Raw genomic sequence first — 23,204 nt, 5'->3', positions numbered from 1 at the left:
ACATAGAGACTTTTGTCCTCATGAAAAGCAAAGCTGAAAACTCATTGTGTTCCCTAGTGATTTTGAAGAAAGATTTCTTTTAAGGGAAGAGCCAGCAAACATGACCTTCTGCACAAATCCCAATTAGATAGAATCATACCTTTCTATCTGATTTTTCACATAAATCCAATTACAAGTGGACTGAGCGCTTTACATTTCCTTCCCCTAAATATTGTATGCTAAATATAGCATCAGTCATTGTGTTTCATTCCAGAATCATAGATGGTAAAAAATACTTATTTGTACTTTGACCAGGGCACCAAGCAAAGTGCTTTGCCTNTTTTTTTTTTCTGGAATATGTTATCTGTTATCTGAACATAGTATCATTGTCACTTTTACTTTTCCTTTAAAATATTTTCCACAAATACATAGGAAAAGAACACTAAATCAGTGAACTGTATGTGGAGCAAACAAAAAGCTAAAAAACATATGTTGATAAAAGTGCCTTCAGTTTTCTATCATCTCTGAAATCCAAATAACAAATAAGCAACAAAACACTTTAACATACCACTCACTGTAAAACATAGAATCTCATTTCCTCTACATAATTATGAAAATATTCATACATCCAATTGCTGACAGAATTTTGGCCTCATGGTTATTAAAACTATGCTAAAAATCATTTAATGATGAGTGCCAAAATGTGTGCTATTCTATCATTGGACTTTGCTAAGACTTGGTGTCCAAGAAAGATGATCCTTTTAGTTTCAAAACTGAAATTCTGTGTTTTCTTTCTGAAAATGTGCTGAATTTATGASAGTACCAAATGAACAATTTAAGTGTTGATTGTAATAGCTTCACCATGACAAGCTATCTTCACAAAGATAAAATGATCTTTAACAGCAAATAAAAAAWTAAAAATAAACCTAAAGTTTGTACTACCTTATAATTTTGTATTGGTYTGTCTGTTCTACTTTCACAACTATTTTTATAACTTTTCCATTATTTTTAAAAACCTATATATTTTTTTTTCTTCTCTATCATAAGCCATTGTGTAGTATTTTGTGCATCTCATTTTCTGCATCTAGACAGTAGTGTCAGAACTGAGTAGTTTGGAAGTGATCAGCTTTTATTGAAAAACGTCACAGGAAAAAAATAACTTGTAAAAAATTTCATTAACAGTGATAGTGACTAAAGTTACAGTCTGTAATCAAATTTTCACTGATCATGTGAAAATTATTTTCTAAGTTGACATCACATGCCTATGAGTTTGCCTGTTAATGACTGTCATTGAGTGTTGCAAACCAGAACAATAAAGAATCTAGTATTTCTGAGCACATTAGTATCTATAATTTCAGTTCCAAACAGATTGCATATTCAGTCTTTGATGCTATTCATGTAGGGTCAAGTAACACAGTTTGACTGTAATATTTCAATGGAAGGTTCATTCAGATGTGCTTGGACATTGTAAAAAAACAAAACAAAACAAAGCAAAAGCATTTTAAAATGAAATTGCAGTTTGCTAAACAGTTTGCTAAAATGAGCATCACTGATAGGATAGAAAAGCTTTCTATAAGGTTGTTAAGTACAACTATACAAAACTCGTGATTTACAACTTACAGTGTAAATTCTTATAAGCCACAAATGAAAAAGCATGAGATTCAGAGTGTAAGAGGTAAAATATGACTACTTAATCAGTGCACAGCTTGTGCTCCAATTAAGCACAACATTACTGTTCAAAACTTTCGGATCATAAACAGCAGCATCCCAAGAGTGTCTAATAAGCTTCTTGGGATCTTGAAACAGTTTTCTAACCCCTATACCTTCTTGATAAAGCTTTTTCCTTTCATAACKTGGAATTGTTTATTCTTCCTTGATTTTTTATCTTATTTCCAACACACGGTAATTCTTGAAACATAAGGTAAGGCAACAGATCCATACCTTGTGGAACAGAGAATAATTTAATACTTCATTTTAACTTGCTTTACAAAGGTGCAGTTAGAATACAATTGATCTCTACACCAGAAAAGCAAACATTATCCATAAGCTAGTTAASTCCCACTTATCCAGACAAGAGTTGCACAGTACCTAGGTCTTTTTCAAAGCTCATTTTCACTTTGAGCCTATAGCCTTGGAGAAAACATTTTTACTTTACAAAGTCCATGACATCTCATTATCATTATGCTAAACTACCAACACTGAGAAAGTGTCTCTGTTCCTATATGAATAGAAGGGAATGGACTGAGAAGAGAGATGTTSGCAGTGATCTCATTATATGACAGAGAAGCACCTCCTCCTGAACATGCAAGCAATTTTCCTCTGTGTAGATGAAGGTAGCATGCTCCTGTTGGGCCCATCACCCTGCAGCAGGTGGGAGCTGAGCACCAGCTGGGACAAGCACTTACATTTTGTTCATTCTGCTCTGCTGCAGCTTCTTCAGCTTCCTGTGCTTGGTGCATGGCATTGAGGAGCTGGAGAGGAAAGGTATGATGTGGAGGGAATGAGGGAGCTCAAGCCCTATAAGCAAAGTGCTGGACATCGAGGCTACTGGGAGCCTAGACCAAGAGAGACTAATAGAGACATKAAACAACATCCAACTCTCCCACTAACTCTGAAAATGCATTTTAAATAATAGGTAGTTTGACATGTACATAGATGATGGAGGATGGAGTACTGAATGCTTACATTTTGGTATCTCCTTGCCATTTTGGGTTTATGTTTAATATAAGTATTCTTTACAGCAGAAAGACAGTGGTTACTTGCAGCCTGTTCCCAAATACACACTTTTTGTGTTGGCTGTAGCCACCTTAATGTTTTAAAATTGCTCTGGACCACTCATTAATCAAATATCCTACAAAAGCCAGGATATGTAGAAATCTCATGAATTTTGCACCTACCACCATGCAAAAAAGTACTTCCAAATACATTTAATGCTTTATTGGTGCTGCAAAGTGCTTTCTAGCTTTCAGAAAAATTGAAAGTGGTCTCCTTTAAAGATTTCCTGTCCCTCATTGCTGTGTTATTGTTCCATTTACACAAATTACTAGAAAAGCATAAGCAGACTTTCAAGAAAAAAAAATCTTTTGACTTATTCCTAGTCAAAAGAAGAATATGTTTCAATTTCAGAAAATGCTTTCCGAGGTGTAACAAAACCACAGCTGAATTGCAATAGAATTTTCCAGGTATATAGAACTTATTCATGTCAACAGAAAGGTCCTTGATGTTTCAAGTTAGTTAATAAAACAAAGCAACAACAAGAAAATTCCCTTCTGCTCCCTTCTGTCTATAATACTTTTGTTAAATGCTAGTACAAGAGGTAACTACTTTCKGTTTGGGAACATGGGAGAAGAGAAGCAATCATAATAAGAATATCCATGAAATGAGTACAAAAATGAGTAAGAATATTGTAAGAAGTGAATCACGCAAGCTTTAATGACACACATTCCAGCAATGGTAGTTATTCAGCATAATTATTCTCTGTAGAATTGGAAGAGAAAAGGAAGGAGCAAATCTGAGCAAGGTCTGGACACATTAGTCCACAGTGAGGCTGGTTTCCACTTGGTTAGACACTTGTATTAGAGAAATACTCTATATTTTTAATGCTGTCCTCCAAAGTCTATTTACTGAGCTGTCCACACGTTGCAAGTGCCAGAAAGTACTGAAAGGGTCAGTATCAGGTAAAATAAATGGGCTAATCATTAAACTCTAAAACATTAATAAATGCAGGTGAACACTGATAAAGCCCCTTTCTTTCAAAGCAGGGTGGAGACTTCTCTATCGTTCTGATGTTGTTTGTGCAGGAGGAAAAATAAGGACAGGGAATCTGAAAAAGTTCAAGAGCTGCTGTCTGATTTCGGAGCATATTTGATTACAAGATTATCTTACTAGTAGCTTGAGTAGCCCTAACATTGTCAGGTTTTTCTTTTCTTCCTGAATCAAACCTGCTGGCTTGCTAAAAGTCAGAAAAGGAACTTACTCTGTCTGAGCCTTGTACTTAGCTAGAATTGGGGAATGCAGGGGGACTGGCTGTAAACGAAGTGGTGAAGCTCAAGGCAGGCTCTCTTGCACGGTCACATCCACACATACCCCTTCCCCAAAACTTGCTAGCACAGGTGAACTTCCAGATATATCCATCTTCCCAATCCATTTTAACTTTTGCACCCTTCCCCATTTTAAGAGTTGAAATGAGCTAACGTCACCTAGTAAGTTCAATACTAAGATGGTGCATAGGCAACAAAACTGGTAACATTATCTCATTATTTTAATACTACTTGACTGGTTAGCCCTTGCTGACTTTGCAGTATTTTTTCAGGGAGGCTAGCCAAATCTGAGAATTATCTATTGATGACTCAAGTGGCCTCATAATTCTAGTCTGCTTTCATTGTAATACATGTGCTAGTTTAAATGAGATTGAGCCATTAGGCTGCAGAGTATTTGAAATGATTAATTTTCATAGAATTGAACTATGTGAAATTTGTTTTTAGAAAAGTAAAAAAATCACTGGAAAATATCAAAAATACACTATGAGACTTTATAATGATGCCTAGCATAAGAATACTGAGTAAATTTGTTTATTTGTAAATAGGATTTAATTTTACTCATAAATATTAATTAATTTGATTAATYTGTAGGAGTAAAAGTCAGTTATTTCAATCACAATGTGTTTCATGCTGGTTGCTAAATAAATCTAGGATTTGGCTTGGATTTCAAGCAGAAACATTATCCAGACTATGGACTGCTTTCCCTTCAGGAAAAGATTTAAAATATGTGTTAGTTGTGAAATGATACGTTGTCAACATTAGCTAAAAAAAAAGKGGGGGGAGGGGCAGAAAGCATTGTCATCCTGATTGGCAAAATAAATTAATTAGGATCAGAAACGTTGTTGTCGCAACTAGTATTGAGCTTCCAAAATTAAAGTATAATAACTACACACAAAAAAAAGAATTTCTTTTAATGAGAACAGAAGGCATGCAATCTTTTTCAAAATYTTTATTTTGCCCAGTGTACTCAAAGAAGATGAATATTTATGCATTCCATCCTTTTATTAACTTGGGACTTTTGGCCAAATGATCATTCTTGACTCACATACATCCCCAAAAGAGCAGTGAACTCAAAGTCATGTCCTCTGTGATCAGCCAAAGGTGAGGAAGATCCCTGCAGTTGGCCAACAGAAGTACCAGACCACAATTCTCTTAAGCAAGGAGGATGGAGGGACCCAGCTGAGCATCATTCATCCCACAGGGTTGCAGCCCTCTTTTGGAGATAACAGAACTCAGCGCTGTGATTTATTTTGGGCAGGGTGTGCTCTCTGTGCACTCTGGTCCCAGTATGCAGAAACTAGTATCTGTACTCAAGAAAAGTACTTTATTTCAAAATGTTCTAATTTTCATGACTTAGCTAAGTGTAAAGCGGGCAGGAAATAAAATTTTCATGAGGAGTCATTTTTAAAACAAAAGAAAGTCATATAAACTTAAGAAGCTTTAAGCATTTAGAAAAATGATTTGCTAGAAGTCAGTTAAAAATGAGGAAGGCAATTACAAACAGTACAGAAGGAACGAAAGAGTATGAGGTACTGAAGAAATCGCWGTTATTTATCTGACAGAGATTTACGGAGAGGGCTGAAAGGTACAGTAGCACAAGCTGCCATGTCATCAACTTTGACCTATTGAAAGCAATTAATATGATTCAAGACAAATCCTTAGTCAGCTGGGTTTATGACAAAATGTAACCTCTCTGACCTAAAGATATCCGAATAATGACCAGAATTTCTGAGGTGGTATAATGATTCAAGTGCTAAATACTCTGTGAGGGACTGTGAAGCTTCAATTCACATTGAAGTCAAAGGAAATTGAGGTCACTTAGGCCTAGACACTTAAGGTACTTAAGGGCTTAGCTTTTCTTCTTTTTTTTTTTCCCTTTCTTCTTCCCCAGCAGCATTAATGCTTTTTCACATCTGATCATCAGTCATATGAGATTAGGTCCTCTACCACRGCTAAGATTTTATTAGCAAGTAGTAAGCAACAGCTGGGGCTACTGTTATACAGGTAGTAGGAGTGTTTATAGGAGTTTACACTACTGTTTTACGTATTCACTAAATATTGAAATGTGAACAATGATTTTTTGTACACATTGGTATTTTTTATATTTTATGCCTAGGCAGAATTGGTTATTGATATAACCCAGCATCACAGTAGCAACTACAGCAAATCCCTGTTCTGACAAAAGACATAATTTATGTCAGTTTTATAATTAAAAAATAAATTTATGCCTATGGACATTTTAAAATTAATGCATATTCATACAGGGACAATAAATTCTGCACTACCAGTTACAATGAGGAGTCTTTCCTTCTTTCTCTGTCTTAAAATGAGGCCTGTTGAAGAAAAAATTGAAAATAAGATCTGATCTATGGAAACCAATGTGTACTCAGGCACCCACTGCTGTCCATAACAGTCAAATAATCCTTTTCTTCTATTTAGGGAACACAACAGATCTCAGAAGCCATTTAGCTAAAATTCAGCTTGAAACCTTGCTCAAGTGTTTCACGCATTTGACAAGAGCTTTCTGAATATATTCTGCTTCCAGATTTGTCACTGATAATTTTGAGTCATTTAGTTTCCTTGTCCTTTTGTTTCACTCTTTTTAAAAGAGTAAAAATAGTTGTCACAAGGAAGCTTGCAAAGACTATAACATATTTGCAGTTTATTTTGAGGCCCTTAGAAATGGAATTTGTTTCTCATACTAATTCATTCTTCCTCTGTGTGTGCTTTCTGCTTGAGATACCCACCCAGCTCCACTGTCTGCTGCAAGAGTCTTTATGCAAGTCAATGGGGTAAGCCAATTTACAGGACAAAACTTTAAGGATCATGATCAAAACACAGTGATTTGGATTCTGTAGTAAGATTTGAAAATCCAGTGAATTGTCTCTGCGGACTATTTTTCTAGTACAAACTCTTAGCAAGGTAGGACTTCTTTAACAAGGTAGCAACCTCCTCATGCTTAACCAGGTGCAGATAAGGTGAAGAGAAAGTAAATGAACAAGAGTAGTCAAATTACTTGTCAGGTCAAACTGTTGTTGCTGTGCAACATTTCAGTTTGTGAGTGTTATGGACAGTCAGCTGTGATCAGTGAATTCAAATGCACTGGTTAGCTGAGCTTATATAAAATACATACATGCACAGCATCTCCAGCTGAGTGAGGAAACCCAAGTAAGGAAACATTTTCACACATTGTCCCGATGTTCTGGATCAAGCATGGATATCACAAGCCTAATTTTCTGTAGGCCTCCGGGCCCAAGTTGCCTGCAGCAGCTAGCTGAGTTTTGACACATAGTTCATGTCTTTGTGGAAGGCTGAAACTGGAAGCACGTGTAATGATTCATTAAAAAAAAAAAGGATGAAAAATATATATTTTTTTTTGATTTTCAGCACAAGAAAGCTTTTCCCTGGTACGTTTCATTAGTACTCCTTAGTTTAGGCAAGACTCTCTCAGGCATCCAAAAATCTCAAGTGGCTACTCCTCCAAATAATGGAGTTTTTGCTTTCTTTGTATAGCCAACTACTTCCCTTCTACTTTAGCTAGCCCCATAGTTTGAAGAGAACTTGTTTGGAAAGTATGCAGTTACTCAGCCTACACTTCCTTTCTTTGTCTCCTGTTTCTGGCAGGTGACTTCTGAATTCTCTCACCACCTCATTAAAACTTCTGCTCACTGAGCTATTTTGAAATAAATAATTTGTCTTAGTACTAATCATTTGGCCAAATATGCTCTATTTAAATGCATGGTCTTCAAAGGTGTAATTTCTGAGCCAAATATAGTACTTTCTCATACTCCCCTATGAATTTTTCATTCAATAAGGAGGCAAAAGTTAGGAGAAAGGGCAGATATTGTTATAGAGTTTACAGGTGAATCTAAGACTTGTCATACAACAAACAAGATTTAGTAGTAACACAATAAGATTCTGTTCAGACTCTTTGGAGAACACCCAGAGTATCAACAGAGATGACAGTTTACTAGTTGTAACTCAACGTTTATAGTGGATATGTCTTGCAAACATTCTGCAATAGCCGTAACTGCTTTTGCAATACTGTTATAGACTGCTGAATGAATGTTCTGACCTCTGCAGTAAGAATTCTGTTACGGCCACCAAAAGTTAAATTTGTGTGCATGTGTGTATGTATCAAGGTGTCCAATAAATACATCCACATTCAAGTAATTTATTCTATCTAGCTATATGGCTAAACATGATATATTTTGCTCTTTTTAAAGCCACATTGCCCCACCATAGTTAGGTAACAAGCAGCAAACATTATTTACATGATTTTTTTTAAAGGTATTTTTCTCAGAAGGATCGGGCGTCGTATCTCTCATGTAAATTATACAATCAGTATTCATCAGTCTCACACAGATTAGTTTGTGCAAAATAAGGTACTTACTCAGCTGGCAGGAAGGCATACAAGCTTATAAAGAAGCAAAAATTAAAGAAGATGGTGTGATGCTGATATGACAAATGCGAGAAGATTTCGAAATGAGAATAGTAGTGAATACGAGGAGCACTATCTTTTGCACAATTACATTGACAGACGGCTTTAAACTCTTAAGTAGAAACACTATAAGCCAAAATTTGCAGACTTTTTTTTCCCCTTGCTTTTTTTCTTTTTTGCTCACCTGTTCAGGTGGCAATGATTCTAGGTAAAAATAAAGAATTAAGAACTTGGACCTATAGCCCTGCCTGAATTACATATCTGTGTAACCAGCTTTATTATCAGAAAGACTCCTTGTATTCCTTTAACAGGATCCATGAGCTGCTTCAGCACACAGTCTTAAACTAATCACACTTTACACGTCATACCATGTGTTTTGCATGTATATTCTTGAAAGCATGTTGTTCCTTCAGGACATTTTATCTAGTAAGTAAATACTTGAATGCCAATTTTGTAGATGCCCATTGCTTGGATCAGTTTTGTGGTCCTACTTGGTGCCCTTTGAAGCCTTTCTGCAGTGGAAAAGAGGAAAATTTTCTAAAACTTTCCTCTCTCTTTTCCTTCTTCCATATACCATTTTCTTCAGCTATTCAAGCTGCTGTAAACCATACCCATGACCATACTCCAAAAGAGGATCAAGAAAACATATCAAGTTTCCTCACAGAAGTGCCTCTCTGTTTTTAGTGAGAAAGTGGAATGCAGAATGCAGAGAGTATTTGGCCTGATATTGCTTGAATCACAGGAAAAGTAAGACTCAAAATGTCAAAACTTATGCACTGTTTTGTGTACATTAGTTTTTAGTCAAGAACAACTATTTTGGGGGGGTGTTTTTTTTTATTATTTTTTATTTTATTTTTTTTTTTATTTTTATTTCAGTTAGCTTAATTGAGGAGCAGAAGAGTGGCTCCAAAATCAGAATTTAACTACTTCTAAAAATTGTACAATATGTATTTTAGATTTTCATTCTAAACCAAGGATTCAGCAAAGATTACATAACAAGATACTGACAAGAATAAATTGTATCAAAATGTGTTTTTCTGTCTTCAGCATTCCCACAACGTATCAATGATCCAAGGGCCTATAAAACCCTGTTCTTAATGTTAGTGCATTTTCGTAATACATTATCCAATAAGCTAAATGAAGAAATCAGAGTAGTGTAAAAAATCCCATGGATTTTGCATAAAATTTGTTGTTTCTTTGTCACTGAAATTGAGCAATTCTTCCTTTCACATAGAACTTCATCATTTTGCTAACCAAACACACACGTCAGCATACAGAGGGAACAACGCAAGAYGCCGGCTTTGTTAAAGTATCGACACTGAGGGGAATGATCCAATACTGTAATTGCAGTGCCCCAACAGAGAACAGTAGTATTTATGATACAAAAGCACAGGTAATTCTTCACATTTTCTCCCTGCAAGCTTTTGTCATAGATCTAATTCTTTCATTGAGAAAGGCAAAGGTCTGACTTGTGGCAGGAAATTCAGCTGTGATGTTTCCCCTTTTCTATGGCATTTTTTCTGTAGTTTGCGTTCAGAGAAGGTAACTGCCATTCTTTTTAGAATAGGATAGTAGGAAGCAATCAATATTTCCAAAAAAATCTTGGGGAACATACTGCTTTTGTGATTTATGGTGTCTTGAAGAGTGTTTGTTCTCTTCAATAATCTAGCCTGAAACTTGACCCTATCATTCCTTTAAAATGAATGTCTTCTTTAATTCTTTTTTGAGCACAGTTATCAGAGASCAAACGTTTTGGGGATATATGTTCAATGAAAAGGTTGCTGAAATTCTGGGCAATGGAACTGCATCTTAAGGTTTGCTTCGTGGCACATTCAAGGAAAAGAACACAAAATTCTTTGTAAATAGATAGGATTGAGGAGAAAATAACAGACAACAAACTCCTCCCAAAACATCTGACTCCACATTCAGTTTCCTCCTTAATGGAAGTAAACCGTTACCTAATCACTGGTATTTTTTAAAAATGCTTCTTTCTGTATTATTGTGYACTGACCCAATTGTGAAATGCTGAAGCAGGGTAAATTAGACAAGTTGAAAACTGCTGTAATGTGGCTGCTTCTAACAGCAATCTAACTTGTTTTGAGTTAGCCAAGATACAACTGCATGGATCGATGTTGTGCAGCTTCGACAAAATGACTGTTAGTAGTATCAAAAGTTAAAAAAAAAGTTATTTTGCACCAGCTGTATTCTTATAATATTATTTTCTGCATTATCTAAATGTGTTTTTTATGTCAAAGGTTTGAGTCCATAGTGTCAAATCTGGATGTTAAAATACATGTGTCTCAAAAGCTATACCTTAATTTCTCAAAACTGCTTTTCTGTGTTCACTGGAAGACACAAATACTTAGTATCACAGAAACAAAGCCACTTATATTTTCCTGTCTGTAATATGCATAGCACATGACTACTATCAAGTTAAAYTATCAGTTAAAAATTAAACTTCTTAATTTTCATTAATTCAGCTTTACATTATTATAAAAACTCTTCCTTAACATACTACATCTAAATTACAGAACCAAACAACTGCAGCTTGAAAATGGTTAGGTGACAACATTTGCTCTTGTTTTCCCTTAACTTCAGTAGCGTCTTCCTCACTTCTCTCAAAATCAAACCTTCTCAGTKTTTAAATGGGATTATAGAAGCCTTCACGTAGGCAGTCAGGTTGGAAAAATTCAGTTTTAGAACTAGAAATGGGCTTTTGTTCTCTTTTTGTGTTTACTTGAGTAGATTTATTCTGTAATAAAGTATGTGTTTTACTGATATAAAACCCAGTAAATATAAATTTTTGTTGTGTGTATCTTATACCTATAAGGTATATACCTATAAGCCTGTGAATTCCCACTTTCAGCAAGTAATATCAGATTAGGTAACAACCCATCTGTAAAACAACATTAAAAAGCCATAAAGGTTGCAAAACCAACCACTTACAAGATAAAGCAGATCTGCAAAATGTATCTGCTTTGGACTCAGYAAAGTTTTCACTCAGAAATACTTGATCATCAAAGCCAGCTTTGCAGGATTTTGAATGGATCTTGTTTGACTTTTGGCTGAATCTGTTTGGATACTGCAAACCATGGTCTTACGCAGTCTGCTTATAGACCAGTGCCAGATTAAGGATCACTGAAACTACAGGTTCCCTCTCCCTGGGCAAATGCCTTTGGTAGATCTGTCTGAGGTTGTATTCTGCACCCAAAAGCAGCTACATCTGATGGGTCCTCCTTATGAGTGATCACATTTACAGCTTTTCTGCAGTGATCAGTGGATGTTCTTGTCGAATTAACCATCTGCATTGCAACTGATAAGATTTTCAATTTTACTCCAAGGAGTTTCTGTTTCATTCAAAAATGACTTCAATTCAAATTAAAACTAAATTAAAATCMAGGACAAAATAAAATATACTGTAAACAATGAAATTTCTATCAAAATGATTTAAAAAAAAGCTTTTCAGATCATCTTATCATATGATACAGTGTTTAGTTACATGATCACTTCCCCCTCCACCCCCAAGAGAAAATTTTTCCCATTCAGCAGATGAGGCATTTTCCTCCAGAGGGACAGAAGTTTAAGCATGCCTCTTTTCCTTGGTTACATAGCTATTCTAAAATTACATATCTGAGTTTATATCATGTTATCATTCCCTCTTTGTTCACAGAAGTGCACCAGCTTCTCTTGAATATGCAAGTCAGAATCTAAATATGTGAAACTGAGCATCCGGAATTTAAAAACAGTCTTTTATGCATGATTTGATAATGGTAGGTTTAAATGATTTGGCATGATGATGTAAAACAAGCAAAGGTTAAATCCAGATTTTCAGGAAAGCACTTAATCTTGACATTGTTGACAGTTTTTTTGCGTATCTCTTCATATACCTCACACTTTTCAGCATCTTCGGTAAATGCAGTACAGGTGATTCATTCTCATTCTCTCTATAATCCATATTTTTGAGTACCATACCTCCAATTCACAAAATAGTGCAGAAGTTCAAAAAGTTGCACCACCTGACAGATAGGGTCAAGGTGTATGATAGACAACCAACCAAAAGACTGTAYGTGATCTAAGTTTTAAAATTCCCAAACTTTTCCAAACAACTCCAAAGGTGCAAAGGCCTAGCCCTACACAGGTGACCGSCTTGTAAATGATCCTGACATTCCTCCTATCTGTTGTATCAGCAGAAATCCCATACAGCAACAAATTCTTGCTAAGTATCTCTATGGATCCTGAGGTACTGTATCATAGGAGATTCATGCTGCTCCATTCACAGATTTTGGTTTCTATTGCTTTTCCAATGATTTAATCTCTTCTTTTATAGTAATTTGAGTCATTCTTTTGCTGCTAGAGTCCCCATAGAAGCAGAAGAAAACGTATTTCATGACTAGCTCTTCTGAGTACATGAAAAACTCAAGCTCCTTGACATTTGAAAGCCCTAGCAGTTTCCTCCCTGGCATTTTCTAGAGCTGGTTGCAAAAAGGACATGTTATTTTCCACAGCAGAAAACGACTGACTGATCTATTTTTTCCAGTGTTTTCCTTATTATTATAATTTAAAGAGAAATCAYTTCTGCCTTTATCTTAATATAGATGCAGTCTAATAAACACAAGCTTTTTTTTTTATTTCTGCATCTGAACCTAGAAGCAGTATTTTTGTGTATAAAAACATAAGACTGATTATAATAGAGGGAATTGTTTAGATCTATAGCTGCTGAAGCAGATTTGTGTGCTATAAGGGCTATCAAAAATGCATACAGCTGCACATGATTTGGCAATTAGCAGTGTCCACACCATCTAACTGTGGCAGATGTTTCAGAGGCTGCTAATTTTAAATTGCATCAAAAAGGATCTTGCACTCAACAGAACACTCTGGTCTTGCAAATGTAAAAGCACTAACAACTTAAATTATTTTAAAAGAAAATTTTAGAAAGGCCAGCTATACCAAAGTCTGTTATRTCAACAGCAAAAGTAAATAAGGTTGTACATTTATCTAGTCACGGTAATCCATATTTTCATAGCGGATTCCTTTGGTAGAGGAAAGAAGTATTATGCTTTGAGATTCTGTATGCTTGAGGAGTCAATACTTGAACATTACAATGCATCTCTTTGTGATTCTAAGTTTCACAGTCTTTAAGATGTAAAAAACCCGTTTCTCAACATTTCAGACAACCTTCAGGCCTATATAGTTATTTCAACCTCCCTTCAAGAAACTGCACACATTTCATTTGCAATGACCTATAGCCATGTGAATTAAAATACCTCTATTAAAACTTGTATTTGCTAATGGTAATGCTTACTACAACTAGTGTGTTAAAAGGCTTATGTAGAATTATTGGGCTTTCTCAGATAGACACTTTGCACTGCTTTAGATCATATTATGGTGTTAAGTGCATTGATGCATCCTTTCCTCATCATGATGCAGGGGCAGAAGTGAGAAATCTAAAAAAAAAAAAAAAAAACATCGTTTGAATTTCTTTTTAATATTGGTTGTTTTGAATTGTTGATGGTTTTCCTTAAACTTTCATAAATAAGGGGAAGATGTTCTCATTACATTGGCTATATTTTATTTTAATGTCACAAGCTAACTTTTTCTGTTCATRTTTTCTGATCTATGAATTTTGACATAGCTATTTGCTGTGTTATGTCCTGCTAAAATGAAAAACAATTATGTGGTTTTACTACCAGAGAACAAACAGCAAAAAACTCAAGTTCATGTACACTAGTGAGTATTTGGAGAGYTGACCTAATTGTGCTAAGTTAGCTACAGCATTACTTCTGAAAGTAGCATTTTTAGGCATTTTAGCACAACAGCAAGTTTTGATGTTAATAGTATAGAGTAACATAATCTATTTTTATTTTTAGATTCATACAGAACATTTTTAATATTTCACAGCCCCAAATACATTATTACAATTCAATAGGGGAAATCTGAACATAGAAGTCAAGCATTTTCAGGTCAGAATAAATGGCAGGAAATAAAATCAACTGTTTGATCCAATCTAATTTTCAAACTTTTGACCTGACTTCCCTCTGGATATTAATTTCTGAATAAGAGAGGAGAAGGGTAGAAAGAGTAGAGGAGAATTAATTTTAAAAGGATTTAAGAATACCTTTCCCATATGAATCACTAGTATTGGGACAGTGCTACCTTCCACCAGCTTTGCCTCCAGAACTCCATACTGCTTCTGAGGACAATCTTTAATTCAAAAAACAGAGATAAAGCGTATGACTAATTARCTTAAGAATGCTATGGATATTGAACGTGATCTATTCTTCGTTAGATAACTAGCAATATATAACTATTCTTCTTATTGAAAATTGGCTTTCTGACCCTATTAACAGGGCACTCAGCCCATTTGTGTTAAACTTTCACTACACTTTTTTAATTAGCTATTGCAAATTTAACATGTAATATTGTGTTTGAATCAGATTTCTTTTCCAACATAGTAGGCTGCCAAAAAGAAAAATCCTCCAGTACAGTCACTTCTAGTATTATTATCTAGTTTTTCGTTTGCAAAACCAACCAAATTCACAAGTATAATATTTGTTCACTTTCTTATCTATTTTGATTTATATGCATTGAATTTAATCAAKTTTTTTAAAAATGTAAAGTTTATGTTACTTTTCCTCATTCAGAATGTTCATTAAAAATATGACAATTTAGAGAAAAGGACARTGCCTTTCATTTACATTTTGTTAAATCAGGAGTAATTCCATTTAAGATAAACGAATAACACCGGAGGAACCCAGTAACAAATCGGAGCAGAGAATTCCACAAAATGGTTGGAGTATTAACAGCTTGTATTTTTAGTAGAATGTGTATGGATGGCCTATACAAAATGTTTAACCTTACTTTCATCTCCTTAGCATTTGTCCTGAGTCTGTTCTTCCATTGTGCCATGCTTTGTGCCAGCTTTCAATATGCAGCGCGAAAGTGAGCAACAAAAACAGAACTGACTATTTGCATGACTGCCACTGGCCTCCAGCTGCAGTAAGTGGGGTAACTGGGTCCCAGTTATTCCCAAATAATGGGTTCTTGGGTCCCATTGAGAGTTCTCTGAAGAGCAACAGAAGCCCTAAGTTAACCTCGCTAAAGAATATCCTTTTCATCTCCATTTCCTTCCATGAGCGGCACAACTGCTCTAAGGACCATGCTATCCTAGGTTATCCCCCTTGTAATTTGACGTGCCTCTCCAGACAAGAAGWGGTAAACAGAATTCTTTAGGAAGTTCATACGGACTCTACAGAGCTTGCTTTAAAAATATAGAACATAGGGTGATATTGCATGCAACAGTTCTAAAGAGATTATACAATTCTTTATTACAGTTTTTGAATAATAATTATTCTTTAAATATATTAAGACTTTTAAATAATATATGCTAGATATAAGAGACTAATTTGAATAAAATATTCTAGGTAGACAGTCTGTTTTGTAGTTCTGTGAAATCCCAGAGTCCATACAAGTCTCTGTTTCTATCTTCTACTTGTTCAAAAGCTTTTCTTCTATTCTGAGTATGTCTTAGAAGGAATATATAGTCCCCTCTTATAGCTTTCATTTTGCCTTAATGCCAGTAAAATACTTCTAGTGTTCATTTTGTAATGATACAAATATTCTGTATTTAAATTTGCAGGCCACGCTTAGGAATATGCAAACAAGTAAGCAACTCTCCCTCCCTTYTCCCCTCTCCACAACCAACCAGCCTCCCCACCAAAGTTCTTCACGAGTTTTGTCTGGCTTCCTTCCAATTAATTAGTCTCAAAGACATGGATAATTAGTTAACTTTTTCTCTCAATTCTATGTCATATTTCTACAAATGTGTTATCTACCCTGAATGGAGATGGCTGTAGCTTGGTAAGCCATGGCACTGCACCTACCATAAAGACATCGTATGTGTATGTTCTCTGTTCCAAAGAGCTTACACTAATAGGGATATTTTGATGAACTCCTGATTTAAAAGAAAACCTCGCAACCTTTCTCAGTTATGCTGTGCAAACTGAACACATCTCTTGTTATTATCAACTATAGCAGTGGTGCCAGGCAGGTAGCAACACAGATAGCACTGACTAGTTACTGCAGCTACTGCAGTGTGAACTTTATGGCACTCTCATACAATTGTGTGAACATCTGCTTATAYTACTCTTGTGCTTCTCTGCTTTTCAAAATGTGAACAGTTTTTTTGCCTATTATGTTCTCTACTGAACAAAGCCATCAATTTTGAGCATCTTTTCACATTTGCTGCAGAACGAAATCATTTTCTTTTCTCATCAAACAGTCTGTATAATTAGAGTACTTTATAGCTATCTGTATCAAACAATTAGCGTATTAATTGCTGAGGGTTGGACTATAGTAGTGAGCATGTAAGCAAAATTTTATAAATGTGATTACATTGTTGAAAATGTAATGAACAGGAATGGCGTTTCTATAGACAATGAATCCTTTTCTCCAGAACCCAACAACAAAGCTTTCTGATTTTCATTATAGATAGTCAGTTGTTTATCCTCAAGGGATATTTCCCTTTTCTCTATCTCCAATTTTCTCTTTAGATTTGAAAGGCCTGATTCTGATTTGGATTACTAGGAATTTACTCTAAAGAAAATCAACTGATTTCCAAAAAGATGATCTGCAGTTATGAAACCATAACTGACAGATTTTTTTGACCCAGAGAGTTTTGAGCAACATTTGAGGGTTTTGAGCAACATTTGAGGGTTCATTACAAATTACCTCTTATCCTGATGCTATGGTTCCTTAACAAATAAATAAGAAATGCAGACCAGCAATTTACTTGAGTCTGTTAACAAGTAGTTAGCGTATTAGTATAATCATTAAGAATTTGAGAATTCATTTGTTGTGTATCAGGCTTTTGTACATGCATAGCCTGTTGGTTAAAGAGAGTGCTGTACTGTGCTTTTAATGGCACAATTATAAGAGAGCTCTAGCCTTCCCTTGCAAACTCATTATCAGCTCCACTATTCCGCAGATATATGTAGCATGCTGTCTCACCTGTGACTGGTGAGGCCTGTAAGCAAAAGACACTCTTGAGATCATAACATTTGCTGACTAYGCTGATAATGTAGGCTTCTTTAAAGCACATCCGGCTGCTCTGCAGTAATGCTGTGGCTGGCTCATGGACAGGAACAAGAATCCTTGTCTGTTCTTACAGTGCCTATTTTCACTGTATAGACCYTTTATTCTTCAAAAATAAAATAATCTTATTTTTAAAATATGGAATGCATTAAACATTCTGATATTTATTTCTGCTTTCCTAAGTAAAGGACTGGGAAACTGAGCTCTTTTGGCTTGTGTACTGGAGCTCTGCAAAGGCAGCATCAGAAGGAGAACATAAAGGGTACATTATTCCTTTTTTCTGCCTCAGCTTTGATCAACTTTGAAATGAGATTAAATAGTCAAAATTCAGCTCTAGAGATAGACAGATGGTCACATAAGCAATGTCTCTACTTGGGATCTAGAAGCACTGCCCAGGCCTGCACAGGGACATGYGTCTTAGCCTATACGTCGAAATGAGGAAGAGTTATGGCCTGTTCTTTCTTCCTCCATGGGTTCCTATGTAAGTGAAGTTTGGGTGTGTGGTTAGCAAGGAGCAGCAGAATGCTCAGAAAGGTGATTAATCTGAATGAAAAATGGACCAGCACTATGAAATATGAAGAGAAGCAGACCTGCCCCAGTTAACACACAGTCATGAGCTGTCTTCCAAGTACAAAGAAAAGCATCAGATACCATGTGATAATAYTTAAGAAAAGATTGTCTTCAATACATTTAAAAAGGGACTGATACAAAATTCCTGTGGAAAATGCAGAGACTTCCAGATTCTGAGATAATTCATACAGTAAAATAAGTCAGAGTTCAGGCTGGGAGACATATGCATGAAAAGGAACTCAGAGCATTTGCAGATTTGGGGGGATGTTTTTTTTTTTTTTCCCCTCTGAAAAAGTTTTAATGGAAAATTTCTGTTTTCTCATTTCCTTTCAACTACCACAAGAGAGTCTAGGCAGGGCACTGATTCTGGAATTTTGACCACAGACAAGTACTGACCACAGGATTTAGCTGCATCTCGTTGTTCATGGGGGTCTTGAAAGATGAAAAAGRAATGGAAGGTGGAAAGGTGAATGAGACAGTCTAGATGCCTAGTTAACAGTCAGTGCAGTATATAATGAGGAGCAGAGGCACTAGACCAGGTACACCCAGAAGGCAGCGGCTGAAGCATTAATCCATATAAATCCATAATAAAGTCTGTGTACGTGACAAACTCACCACTTGCCTGGCCGTATCTTCAAGTGGAAAGCAGAGGATTCTTTGTCCAGCTTTGTCAATACAGCAAAGAAAATGTCTCTTAGGCTGCATGATCTCAGTTACTGCAGACAGCTAGGAAATGTCAGTTAGTCATCTCAGTCAGCTCGGAGAGGCTGGAGAAAGGCTTTGTAGACTACTCATATTTACTAACCCAAACTGACATTTATAGTGAACATTTCGTGAATCTCTCCTGACATATATATCTCTAATGTGAGTTTTCCATGTAAGCAATTACTTAATCCTTGTCAAATTCAGGAAACCACTAAGGACATGGTCCACAAAAGCTACTTTATTAAGATTTAGGCCACATTTAAAACACTATTAAGCTTCTTTAGGATGTGAAACCAATGGAGTAMTTCAGCCTCCTCATTAACTCCATAATCCAGCAGTTGTATTCTTTTTTGCTTTTTGTTTTGTCAGTAAAACAAATGGGGTTTGAGTACAGCAAAATACTGAGATATTCCTGAATAAAGACTTGTATTTCCAACTACTGCAAAAAAAAAAAATTGTTATCATCGATCATGTTCCATTAGAAGCAGTTTTATATCATCATTGAGTTTATCACTTTTGTTTTGTAAATCTGTAATAAAGTATGACACTAATATTCCATTTCAGGAAGTGAAATGGGTTCTTTTAACAAAAAATATTAGTATAAATTATTAGGGAATTATGCATTAGCAATAAACACCTGGCTAATGATCCTGTTTTTGAGGCACTTCCTGCACCAGTCAACAGAGTATATGTACTTTTGTGGAATTAGACAACATCTGCCTGCTTAAAATCAATATATTTCCTTGCTTTGTATTATCTAACAAACAATCATATAACCAAAATATAATAGGTAAGATTTCCAGAAGGACTATGTTCTGATGTCTAAAACAAGTAAAAATCAGCATTCCTGTATTGGGCTTTCCTCTGTACCATTGATCTTTTAGATATATTTATTTACAGYGGTAAAGGTTATTTTTTAAATTTATTGATGCAACATGATGAGCCTCAGCAGAGTCWTTTTTAGAGCAACACCAATTAGACCTGATTTAAACATTCTGATGAGATGCTAAAAATGACTGCCAATTTGAGAGTCAAGGTAAACCTATACTAGCACAATATGACTAAGCTAAAAAAAAAAAAAAGCAATAACGCTATAAAAGTAATTACCTTTTGTTTGCAATCCTAAATAACTCACAAACCAGTCTGAACAAATTGGATTACAGAGAACCCAACAGACAGAAAAAACAACCACTCTGGAAGAGTGGTTGTCTAGAAACAATCAGAGAAGAAGCTTCATCATTAAGTCAGGCAACTTAATAACAAATTTTAAAAATATATTTGCAAAGAAGGAAGCAGAAACTTCCCTCAATAATATTSTCAAACAAGTTAATTATTTGTAATATAGCAAATATTATTTCTATGGCTAAATCTCACAATGTCCTTATGAGCTTAAACTGAATAGCTACAAGTGAGAGTAGTGAAAAATAAACTGCATGTATTGAGGCTGATAGTATTTTAACTAAACTGAGATTGACACTTCTGAGTTTGTCTACCAGGCCATTTCTTCCATAATAACTTAAGGTGTGAAACTGCACTGTTAACTTCTCTTCAGTAGTGATCTTTTTCAGACAATGCAAGGCACCCAATAATGGCAAAGATCCYCACCCTGCTTTGTACAAAATGTCAGTGTACTGCAAATTCACATATATATGTATAAATGTATATATGTGTATATATATATGTACRTATTTAAAAGAAAAATGTATCAACAGATGTTCTCTGCTTTAAGACATACGCCCACCTRTAGTATTCATTTGCCACGATAAGTGTTCTATGTTTCATGAAGGGAAGAATGTACACTATCAGACAAATCCACTTCCATRGTCCCCATCTCAGATACCCTCTGTCCTTAGATTATTTTCCTGTTTAAGTTTTTTTTCTGTTTTGTTTGGTAGCTAGAGGAAAAAACATGGTAAGTAGGAGCTGTTTTGCAAAAGCATACCTATAAACTTAGATGTCTCCTAGAAATAACTCTAGCATTATTTGGTGAGCAGAGAAATCAAATAATTTCATAAGCACTTTGTTACTTTTTTTTTTTTTTCCACTTAACATGGTAGCAGACCAAATAAAATGGCAATAAAAGTAGAAAGTATCTTACAATTTCTTCTCATAGGAAGTGGTTTTAAATGACTATCRGGCATAGGAAGTAGTTTTAAATGACTACAGGGATAAGGGAAATGGCTGTAAATGGTGGGTTCCTCAAAGATGCATTTGGAACCATTTCTAGAGTTTTCAGTCCTATCTCTGATAAAACTATTAAATCAATTCAAATTAAATCAAATAATATCTTAATCAAAGCCCTTAATTAAAGTCTACATGAAAATAAAATCCTTTTTCAGAACATAAGATTCCTCTGTTTCTTCTCTGCTTCTGAGATTTCTGTTTCTACCTATTCCTAGAATTCCATTTTTCAGTAATTCACATTCAGAATTTCCTACTTTTAATATAACATTTCATTTTACTTTGGCATTGCCACTATGCCTCATGGTGATTAGTGTGTGTTATTAGAATCATAGAATAATTTAAGTTGGTAGGGACTCCTGAAGGCTAGGTTGTGCAATCTGCCACTGACAGTGGGGCCACCCTTGATCAGGCTGCTTAGRGCATTGTCTAATTAAGTTTTGAATATCTTCATGGGTGGATATCCCACAGTCTTTCTGTTTCTATCAACATTTTTTTTTCTTTATATCTAGCCAGAATTTTTCCTCTTGCTTTTTGCCCTGTCACTGTGTGCCTCCAAGAACAGTCTGTTCCTGTCTTCTGTTTTGGTAGTTGTAGACAAGAGATTCCCCGTTAGTCATCTCCACCCGAGGCTGGACAAACCCAGCTCAGCCTGTCCTAGGTCACATGCTCCAGGCTTGCTCCTGTATGTCAATRTCTGTCTTGTAGTGGACAGCCCAAAATGGGATGTAGTCTCACAGGGGCCAAACAGAAGCAAAGAGGTTCACTTTCCTTGACCTTTTGCTTGTGGTCTTGCTAGGAGAGCCCAGTACATGGGTAGCCTTCTTCACCATAGAAGTGTGCTGCTGGGGTGAGGCTGACTAGCAGCCTGGAGGTCCCTGGACACTCCTTCCTGCACTCTTGAAAATGGGATCGATGTCTGCCTATTTGTAGTCTGCAGGCAGGAAATGGAGGAAGAGAAACCTTTACTGACTGGACTTTGTAAAGTCAGTAAGCACTGGCAGGTCTGAGAAAATAACATGGTACTTCTAATTCCCCATTTTATGCACAGATCATATCAATAATCTTGACCAAGACCATATTGATGGTCTTCTATACACTTCTCCCTTTAAAGCTAGACCAAATGTTATTGTATAAGCTAAGAATTTAAATTTTGGGGATGTTTATCTCCACTGATCCTCAAAATGTTTTCAGGATTGCTTGTCAYGTGGCATTCCATACATTGATTGAAACAAGACTAAAGAAACCAAAAGCTGTCACAGTCTGGAAAAACAAACAAACACACAAACCCTCCAACCAACCTTTTAGCTGCTTTCTCTGTTTGCATTCCCTTTCTCTTTCCCTGTTTCCTCCTCCTCCGTTTCTCAGTATAATCTGATTTCCAAGGACACAGAATTAGAGATTTACCAATGTCTTGAGAATTGATTTCAAAACAGCAGGATAATGTGTGACTCTCACAGTAGAACTGTATCTGCTGATTCAGCAAACCATGCAGAGATAAGCCACCATAAAAACGAAAAAAAGAAAACCTGAAGGAGATTGTTGTAAATATATATATTGTACTATGTCTGCACCTGGCAAGTGGCCAGTGAATCCAGTGGAAGAGGAACTAGGATACCAGTCAGAGACAAAAGAGTAGGCATAGAAAGAAAAAAAAAATCTGCAGAAGTAATACAGAGGTACCAGAAAGTTTCTGGCAGTGATTGGCCAACTTCAATCACACATCTCTTGCAAAGACTTGGCAYGACTGGCAGATTGCTGAGAAAAGTTATGTATTCCAGTTTGATCTTGATTGCAGTTCCATTAATATGGGTGTGCACTTTTGTGTTCTGTATTAATTATTCACTAACTTTTATTTGGTATGCTTTATTCTCTTGCTATTAATTTTAATGAAGACCAAATACCAGCAGAGCTGTCATTTTAATTAGGAAAGCTGTTAACTCTAACAGTAAATAAAACTTTACACCGATATATAATTGTAGATTTATTTGTGTTATAGTGAATTGCAGATTTAATGGGGTGACTACAGTTTGCAGTTCTTTAAGCTTGTAGCATCTACAATATGCTTGAAGTCTGTTTCGTGAGTTTCATATATTCCAAAATRATCCAAAATTTGAAATTCCTGGCATGTCTTTTTAACACAAGGTACCTCCGTRTCAGAGATTCTTGCATGAGCTTGTAGCAGGCTGGTACAGCTG

This window comes from Rhea americana, unplaced genomic scaffold (genome assembly GCF_003343005.1).
Source record: "Rhea americana isolate MKP2758 unplaced genomic scaffold, rheAme1 scaffold_113, whole genome shotgun sequence".
Lineage (NCBI taxonomy): Eukaryota > Metazoa > Chordata > Aves > Rheiformes > Rheidae > Rhea > Rhea americana.
Note: the sequence above shows the minus strand (reverse complement) of the source record.